Source organism: Haliotis rubra, unplaced genomic scaffold (assembly GCF_003918875.1).
Source record: "Haliotis rubra isolate DU_JTF1 unplaced genomic scaffold, ASM391887v1 Scf150, whole genome shotgun sequence".
NCBI classification, from domain to species: domain Eukaryota; kingdom Metazoa; phylum Mollusca; class Gastropoda; order Lepetellida; family Haliotidae; genus Haliotis; species Haliotis rubra.
In genome coordinates this window covers 232,914-242,109 of record NW_025765448.1, presented here as the reverse complement: position 1 = coordinate 242,109, position 9,196 = coordinate 232,914, and positions in this window count along the sequence as shown.

Genomic DNA, 9,196 nt, shown 5'->3' with positions numbered 1-9,196 from the left:
GCTTCCCTTGTTATCTTATCACTGTTGTTTCAAATGAACGTCTTTAGCTTTCTCTTCCTAGTTTCTAGTCTCTTCATTTACCTGATGAAGGATAAGAATATACTCCGTAACATCGTGTTTCAGTCCGGTGTTAAACAACAAACCAACCAAACGAACTCCCCGTCGGGCTTTATTGTATCAGTGATGGAATTTCATACACCCTGTGCCTTTCATCTGGTCTTTTTATGTGTGCCTATTTCACACATATATATTTCCACTATTATGTGAAAAGGGTGTTGTTCTAAATGTATGTGCCATCGTCTCCCATACTTCTACAAGAATGGCTTGTCTACATACTTATATGTCTGTCTGTCCCCATATCCCAACTATCTACTTGAGACAGTGCCACAAGTCATCGACCGACGTGATAGGTGTGTTTAACAAAAACGTAATATAATTATTACTTGGGGAATAAAGCACTATATCATAAAACACCTGTATATTGAAGATAATTTAGTTTAGATGGGGAGTTGAGAAGTTGGACGTAAGAGGGTTGGGAACTTGATTGCGTATAAGTTCAACTAAGTAAGTAGTGTAAAGTATATTGTGACTTATTGTGCAGAACAGTTCAACTGTTGCTGATAAGCTAATAAGGAGTCTACTAAATAGATGAAAAGGGGTTAAATGTTAAAAAGTAGGGCTGGGGAGGCAGGGTACGGTGTTTATGTTTTGGTTGTAAAACGTGCGGTGTGTGGCCTTGACATTGTGAGTTAGTCTGGATAATCGAGTTTACACTGTAATGTGTGGCTGGATAGGGATGTTTTAAAGGGTTTATTCTGAATTTAAGAGTGCTTTTTTTGTTTGGTGTTTTGATATTTTGTTTTCAGACCCAGTCTGGTAGTTATTGAGTAATTTGGTTTCTTCTAGTAACTACTATCTAGTAGGTGCTAGTCTTTGCACCTATGGCTTTATATATATATTGTAAGGAGTTTAGTTGGGGATAGAGAAGGACGGGAGCGACTCACTCCAGTGTGTACATGATAAATGTTTTGTAGATGTGTAGGAGGGTTTATTTGGCCGCAGTGACCTCAATGCTCACAATATGAAACATACATTTTAGAAAGTCCGATATGCTCATGTGGACTAGCAAATGAGGATAGTTTTCACTTTTTCTTTACTTGTCCAATATATACTGTAACTCGAAATAACATGTACTTTTACCAAAAAAGATATACATTAGACTCAGTATTATTCGGAAATGTCCATGCAACTGCACCTGTAAATATGCAGATTCTTGAATCTGTTCATTTATATATCGTAAAATCAGGCAGATTTGACGCCCTTTACTCATTTGTCTGCATCCCAGTGAATGTCACCTATTGCTCTCATTCGATTTGAATCGTTTTGACATGAGTTGACCAAGTTATAAACAAGATGATACAGGTAGATAGTTCCATATATTGAACGAGTTTCAAGTCCTCCTCTGGAAACGAAAATGTTACGAAGGATTAACTGGATACACTAATCAGCTTTTCAAAACCTATGCGACCACGTCCAGCTGTAGCCTTTACTTTACTTTTATTCTCAATAGACCACCAATGGTGGTATAAGAGTACATATCACACACATCAATTATTACATACAGTCAAAATGGCGGCGGAGGGTAACAATATATTGTAGAAAACCAGTTGTTGGTATAACATGTCTATTATCTAACTTTTGTCAGAAGAAAACATGGCGGAAAAGATGGGTTTTGATAGATATTTTGATGGCAGAACAGGTTTGAAATTGGCGGACCAAAATGTCGCTTACATTATAATAAAGGAGTTGTATATCCATATAACTTTCCCCGTTGTTAAGCACACCAACTTCTAAATGCCATCCAAAGAAGTTCACTATATATGGCTAGACCAGCGTTTAGCTGCGTACTATTTTCAGCTTTGATTAGACGAACGTTTGACTGCATCCTTTTATTTGCTTAGATTACACCATTGACTGTGGAATGGTTCAGTTACTACATTGAGGTACCAAGGTGCTTTACTGTCACGTGCGTCTCCTCTATCTTTGGGTAGGAGCGAATTGGGTTCATGTAGGTGAAGTTCTTCAGTTAATAAATTTCATCGTCTTTATTAATTCAAAGAGACTACAGCTGTATTGTGATCACCCTGAAATACAATAAAGTGAAATAAACATAAACGGTTAAGTTCCCATGCCTCATTTCTAATTCCTCCACCTATAACCAAACAGGGGCGGTGGGGTAGTCTAGTGGTTAAAGCGTTGGCTCGTCACGCCGAAGACCCGGGTTCGAATCCCCACATGGGTACAATGAGTGAAGCCCATTTCTGGTGTCCCCCGCCGTGATATTGCTGGAATATTGCTAAAAGCGGCGTAAAACCAAACTCAGTCAGTCAGTCAGTATAACCAAACAGCGAGAACTTATAATTATTTTTGAATTGTCTACATACGGCTCATTTATAGTGTCACATACTTCAAAACTCTCTGAATGTGATGTATATGTAATAAACTGAGCTGCAAAAGAAACGCAAGTTTCAATTTGTTTGAAATGTAAGTGTAATTCACCATTCCATTAAGTAGGAATTGAACTGATGGCGTACAATATGGCGTCACAAAATCATCAACAATGAACCTAAAACATGAATATTGTTCTTAGGCGACATATATTTCAATTCACACACTCATTCAGTGATTTTATTTTAGGATGATGGTTTGGATGTGGTTGATTGTCTTAGTGGAGGCCACTCGTGATGGAAATCACCATGAAAAGATACTCGTCACAGTGCCTTATTTGTCATAGGTCCGTCCCTTTCATCTGTCACTCCCGACACATTTGTCACACAACATCATAATTCAAAGAAAACCATAGAAAAGAACCAGTCAGACTACAAAATTCGTAAACTTTTGGAAGCAGTACACATCAAGAACATAGGATCCGCCCTCAACAGAGATGAAGGATAGTACATTCCCAATGCCTACCATCACTTGATAAAGTAATCAATAATATTTCTTGTGTACGTTATCTGTTTCAGTTCAACTACGTACATCAAACCCATCTTTTGTATATACATCCACCTGGCCTCCTATAAATTCTAATTCAGTCCTTGTATATCACCCTTCTGGCTTCCAATCAACTTACTCAATCTCTTCTACAAGCGTTGTCCATCAACCTCATTTAATGTATAAACAACTCATTCCCTATCTACTGTAATAACAACTCATGTATATATTCTCTCAATTTGTTACTCATGTATCACTTGCTTGACAACGACATTAGAATCTATGTAACGTCGCCTCCACAGAATAAAAGAAGTTGTATATCCAATATAATTGTCATTATTCTTCATCAACTCAACATCTAAAATGCCCATCAAAGAAACAATTCAATTGGTTGGTGTGATTAAGTTGGTTAAGACAATTCGAATCCAGTTATGTCATAAAATATGTAATTCCTTAAGTCACATCACAAAATGAACGTTTCCGTTATTTCACGATATGGCTATTGCATACGTGCAAATTGCATGTCAAAGGAAAGTCTACATCTTTATTAGATATTTTCTAAACGTCAAGTCATACACCGCCATTCGTGGGCAAGAACATTACTGAAAACCATTTAATACTATCCAGAAATTACGATGGCGACTGAGCTCCCGTTTGCAGTCGATCATGCGCAGACAGCACTGAATTGTGGGTAATATCGCTTTCTCGCTTTCTCGCTCTATCGATTTCTCGCTCTATCGCTTTCTCGCTTTATCGATTTCTCGCGTAATGGTATCTCTTTCTCGTCTCGTGCTATCGCTTTCTCGTCTCGCGTTATCGCTTTCTCGTCTCGCGCTATCGCTTTCTCGTCTCGTGCTATCGCTTTCTCGTCTCGTGCTATCGCTTTCTCGTCTCGTGTTATCGCTTTCTCGTCTCGTGATATCGCTTTCTCGCTTTCTCGCCTCCGAATTTTAAGGCGAGAAAGCATGGCACTAATCAGCCACCATAGGAAAGGCATATCAGTCCTCACGAATAAAATTAGACATGAAACGATACACGCTCGATCTTTTTATACACGTCAAGCAGAACGGTCACAGTGACATTAGAATATACGGGCATTGACACTGAATGTTTTAGCCTTGAACCTACCCGCGAAGATCCGGTTCCTTAAAAGTAATGAAGCAGAGGCTCAGGAGGGGCCGAGGCCCATTATTTTTAAGGAATGGAGAGTTACGAGGATATTACCCTACTTAAATTACATTCAACGTATTGCTAATATTTCTGGTATCAAAATTTAATGTCAAAATGACAGAATGAAGTCTTAAATTTGAAACTGGTACACTTCGCTCCATTCCTGAAAGGTAATGGAGCGAGCAGACAATGGAATGACGTCACAAATGTAATTTAATGCTGCTGAGAGATCCTAAAAGATAGGGACTTTTCTAACATTTTGCCTAGGAGTATGACCTCAATGCAGCGCACGTTACTAAAGGCTTGGCGATGCACGCTTTTCTCATTTCGCGTGGTCACCGAGGCGTGGCGGGATAATACGACTGTTGTACTCCCTGCTGGCGGATCGTGACGGGTGTACGTGGTATTTTATCAGTCACGTGAACCAATCAAAACTCGACATTCTTACATGAGGCTGGATAAAGTATATTAGCATCCTAGTATAATCAGAAAAACAATATTGTTGAGTGCCTATCATGAGTGTTACCTTTGTGCTGAGGCCTACATTGTATATGCCTACGACGTGCTTGTCAGTTGTCGGAAATTGATATTTCACGAGGTTAAATGTGAAAAGAGATAATCGAAAAGCTTTGGCATCACATCACTTAGTATCGAATGAAACATTTGCATACCTGCCAACTCTCACAGCTTTGGCTTGAGACTCACGGTTTTATTACTCATGTCACGCTCTCACGATAAAACGTGTTCCATAGGAAGTAATGCTGATTTGACAAAAGTCAAACCATTTGAAGGTTCCACCCTGCCCATTAGACCCCGGCATCTCAAGCTTTTACCTCTGTTGTTGTTTGAAGCTCTACATATGGTTAAGTAGGAATATTGTTAGGCACACAATATGACATACACCACTACCTTCCCCTTATATTCTTCCCATTACACGCATATACAACCCAGGGCGACTTGGAGACTCATGTGGGACCCCTGTTGCTCAAGCGCAAAGTGCACGTGTGATCATATCAGGAACACATTTCACGTGAATCAAATAGTGTTCCTATAGTTACGCAAATAGGTCTGAAGGTCTGTTCATGTGATTATCTATTCGTTCTTGTTTTAACTTGACATTTGCATTACAAATGGGACATACATATTTGTCAACTGCGATGTGTGCCTCTGTGTTTGTTATATTTCAACAAATCATTTCCGATGTCGTAAGACTGCCAGTAGACTAACGCCTTACATATTTTATAATTTTTCACTTTATGTCACTACACAATACGACACTGTATGCAGCTTCAGTAAATTTCTTTTCTCAGTTATCTTCGTTATCGGAGACAAATAAAAGTGTTGAAAACTAAAATAAGTGAAGACAATTTCCATTGTTCTCGCACTAATGTGAAGCAGCCATAAAATATATCTCCAGTGCTCCCACACTATCAGTTTGTTCCTTTGTCAATTTGTAACTGTGGTCAAATGGCCCACAATTACTGGGTATATGAGTGGGTTGGTGGATGAACTGCTAGACATTGAATTTGAAGGCTCTCAGGTTTCAGCATCACACTTTCAAGCATGACAAATTGAACTGGTATCATTTTCGACATCTTCACTACATTAACACTAAATTGAATGCTTTGAAATAGCAGTTTCAGATTTCTCCAGCACAACACATGTCACCTCCAATCCTCCACCAAACTGTGTCACAATATTTTCCTGTTTTATCCAACCCATCACATGCCACTCATCACTTCCTGTCGTCAGAACACCTTTCACACGCGCCCTTCCCTCGACCCACCTGTTTAAATGCGCCCTTCCATCGACAGACCTGTTTGAATGCACTCTTCCCTCGACCCACCTGTTTGGATGCACTCTTCCCTCGATCCACCTGTTTAAATGCGCCCTTCCATCGACCCACCTGTTTGGATGCACCCTTCCTTCGACCCACCTGTTTGGATGCACCCTTCCCTCGACCCACCTGTTTGGATGCGCCCTTCCATCGACAGACCTGTTTGGATGCACCCTTCCCTCGACCCACCTGTTTGGATGCACCCTTCCCTCGATCCACCTGTTTAAATGCGCCCTTCCCTCGACCCACCTGTTTGGATGCACCCTTCCCTCGACCCACCTGTTTGGATGCACCCTTCCCTCGATCCACCTGTTTAAATGCGCCCTTCCATCGACAGACCTGTTTGGATGCACCCTTCCCTCGACCCACCTGTTTGGATGCGCCCTTCCATCGACAGACCTGTTTGGATGCACCCTTCCCTCGACCCACCTGTTTGGATGCGCACCCTCAACTAGACCCACCTGTTTGGATGCACCCTTCCCTCGACCCATCTGTTTGGATGCACCCTTCCCTCGACCCATCTGTTTGGATACGACCTTCCCTCGACCCACCTGTCTGGATGCGCCCTTCCATCGACAGACCTGTTTGGATGCACCCTTCCCTCGAACCACCTGTTTGGATGCACTCTTCCCTCGACCCATCTGTTTGGATACGGCCTTCCCTCGACCCACCTGTTTGGATGCACCCTTCCCTCGACCCACCTGTTTGGCTGCGCCCTTCCCTCGACCCAACTGTTTGGATGCGCCCTTCCATCGACAGACCTGTTTGGATGCACCCTTCCCTCGAACCACCTGTTTGGATGCACTCTTCCCTTGACCCATCTGTTTGGATACGGCCTTCCATCGACAGACCTGTTTGGATGCACCCTTCCCTCGACCCACCTGTTTGGATGCACCCTTCCCTCGACCCACCTGTTTGGATGCACCCTTCCCTTGACCCATCTGTTTGGATGCACCCTTTCCTTCGACCCATCTGTTTGGATATGGCCTTCCCTCGACCCATCTGTTTGGATGCACCCTTCCCTCGACCCACCTGTTTGGATGCGCCCTTCCCTCGACCCACCTGTTTGGATACGGCCTTCCCTCGACCCACCTGTTTGGATGCGCCCTTCCATCGACATACCTGTTTGATGCACCCTTCCTCGACTCCACCTGTTTGATGCACCCTTCCCTCGAGCCACCTGTTTGGATGCACCCTTCCCTCGACCCAACTGTTTGGATGCGCCCTTCCATCGACATACCTGTTTGATGCACCCTTCCTCGACCCACCTGTTTGGATGCACCCTTTCCTCGACCCACCTGTTTGGATGCACCCTTCCATCGACAGACCTGTTTGGATGCACCCTTCCTCGACTCCACCTGTTTGGATGCACCCTCAACTCGACCCACCTGTTTGATGCACCCTTCCTCGACCCACCTGTTTGATGCACCCTTCCCTCGAACCACCTGTTTGATGCGCACCCTCAACTCGACCCACCTGTTTGGATGCACCCTTCCCTCGACCTACCTGTTTGGATGCACCCTTCCTTCGACCCACCTGTTTGGATGCACCCTTCCCTCGACCCCCTGTTTGATGCGCCCTTCCATCGACAGACCTGTTTGATGCACCCTTCCTCGACCCACCTGTTTGATGCACCCTTCCCTCGATCCACCTGTTTAAATGCGCCCCTCCCTCGACCCACCTGTTTGGATGCACCCTTCCCTCGACCCACCTGTTTGGATGCACCCTTCCCTCGATCCACCTGTTTAAATGCGCCCTTCCATCGACAGACCTGTTTGGATGCACCCTTCCCTCGACCCACCTGTTTGGATGCGCCCTTCCATCGACAGACCTGTTTGGATGCACCCTTCCCTCGACCCACCTGTTTGGATGCGCACCCTCAACTAGACCCACCTGTTTGATGCACCCTTCCCTCGACCCATCTGTTTGGATGCACCCTTCCTCGACCCATCTGTTTGATACGACCTTCCTCGACCCACCTGTCTGATGCGCCCTTCCATCGACAGACCTGTTTGGATGCACCCTTCCCTCGAACCACCTGTTTGATGCACTCTTCCCTCGACCCATCTGTTTGGATACGGCCTTCCCTCGACCCACCTGTTTGATGCACCCTTCCTCGACTCCACCTGTTTGGCTGTGCCCTTCCCTCGACCCAACTGTTTGGATGCGCCCTTCCATCGACAGACCTGTTTGGATGCACCCTTCCCTCGAACCACCTGTTTGGATGCACTCTTCCCTTGACCCATCTGTTTGGATACGGCCTTCCATCGACAGACCTGTTTGGATGCACCCTTCCCTCGACCCACCTGTTTGGATGCACCCTTCCCTCGACCCACCTGTTTGGATGCACCCTTCCCTTGACCCATCTGTTTGATGCACCCTTCCTTTCGACCCATCTGTTTGATATGGCCTTCCCCTCGACCCATCTGTTTGATGCACCCTTCCTCGACCCACCTGTTTGATGCGCCCTTCCTCGACCCACCTGTTTGGATACGGCCTTCCTCGACCCACCTGTTTGATGCGCCCTTCCATCGACATACCTGTTTGGATGCACCCTTCCCTCGACCCACCTGTTTGGATGCACCCTTCCCTCGAGCCACCTGTTTGGATGCACCCTTCCCTCGACCCAACTGTTTGGATGCGCCCTTCCATCGACATACCTACCTGTTTGGATGCACCCTTCCTCGACCCACCTGTTTGATGCACCCTTCCTCGACCCACCACCTGTTGGATGCACCCTTCCATCGACAGACCTGTTTGGATGCACCCTTCCCTCGACCCACCTGTTTGATGCACCCTCAACTCGACTCCACCTGTTTGATGCACCCTTCCTCGACCCACCTGTTTGATGCACCCTTCCTCGACCCACCTGTTTGATGCGCACCCTCAACTCGACCCACCTGTTTGGATGCACCCTTCCTCGACCTACCTGTTTGATGCACCCTTCCTTCGACCCACCTGTTTGGATGCACCCTTCCTCGACCCCCCTGTTTGATGCACCCTTCCCTCGACCCACCTGTTTGATGCACCCTTCCCTCGACCCACCTGTTTGATGCACCCTTCCTTCGACTCCACCTGTTTGATGCACCCTTCCTCGACCCACCTGTTTGATGCGCCCTTCCATCGACAGACCTGTTTGGATGCACCCTTCCCTCGACCCACCTGTTTGATGCACCCTTCCCTCGATCCACCTGT